General features: G+C 32.8%; 1 pseudogene; it reads right to left on the bottom strand.

Annotated features, from left to right (window-relative positions):
* Positions 1–650: 650 nt before the first annotated feature.
* Positions 651–766, bottom strand: LOC145284381 (5S ribosomal RNA; annotated as a pseudogene).
* Between the last annotated feature and the right edge of the window lie 376 nt (positions 767–1,142).

Genomic DNA, 1,142 nt, shown 5'->3' on the forward strand with positions numbered 1-1,142 from the left:
CTTACTTGTTGTTTCATCAAATACTTTTGCATGCAAAATCCGATCCCGCATTTTGCTAATTCCTACCCTCTGATGAGAAGGAAAGTATTTTTTTTCGAAACTCCGCAGATTAAGGACTATCCATTTATTTAGTGTTTCCTTTTCAGATTAAATATATTTTTAACTCATTTCAAAGTGTTTTTTAACATGTTTTATTAATTGTTTGCTCGTATATATATATATATATATATATATATATATATATATATATATATATAATTTGAGTGCCATCAGCTATAATAAAAACCGAAACCAAAACTTATGAAGAATTGATAAAATTATTTATCACAAGAAATGGAAGTCCATAACAATTGAACGACAGTTACTCGGATGTAAGCGTGACACACAAAATAAATAACACACACGCTATCCTAGTAATATATAAACACAGTACAAGAAAATATCAGAAGTGACAGCATTAAAGTATAAAAAAAGGCTTCCTTCAGTTTTGACAGACTATGGATACCCACTGTAAGGGTGCCTGCGTGTGAAATTTGTGTGGCAAGAGTTGCGCAATTTCCAACCACACCTCTCCTGGTTTGACATTGTTGAATACCAGTGGCAAGTGGAGGCTCAGGACGACTGGAAACAATACCAAAATAAGCGGAAAGCACATACAGCACCTAGAATTCCCAAATGGTCACCCATCTGGTACTAACCAGGCTCAACGTTGCTTAACTTCGGTAATCTGACGGGAACCGGTGTGTCAACGTGATTGTACCAATGTTAACAAAGTATATATAATTAATAAAGTACGTTTCTGTAAATCAATGTGAAAATTATATAACGTTACTATTAAGATCCCATATATTAATACATAAACATTATATAAAACAGATATGGTGGTGTTATCTTGTAAACTTGAATTAACCTAAAAAAAAAAGGTGTGTTTATCTCACTGTTAATGCAAGAAATGAGGCTAGTTCTCACAATTGAGCTGAAACTTATATTCAATTTTTTATAATTCAACAGTACCTGAAACTGACACTAGTATCAAGTAGACGGTGATTGAGACTCAACAGTTTCTAAGAAATAACATGGTAGACAAAAATAAAACAGAAACCAAAACCCAAGTCGGTATTGTAGTACCAATCTTACAGTTG

This window comes from Euprymna scolopes, chromosome 8, assembly GCF_053919585.1.
Source record: "Euprymna scolopes isolate OS-2025 chromosome 8, ASM5391958v1, whole genome shotgun sequence".
In the NCBI taxonomy this organism is placed as follows: domain Eukaryota; kingdom Metazoa; phylum Mollusca; class Cephalopoda; order Sepiida; family Sepiolidae; genus Euprymna; species Euprymna scolopes.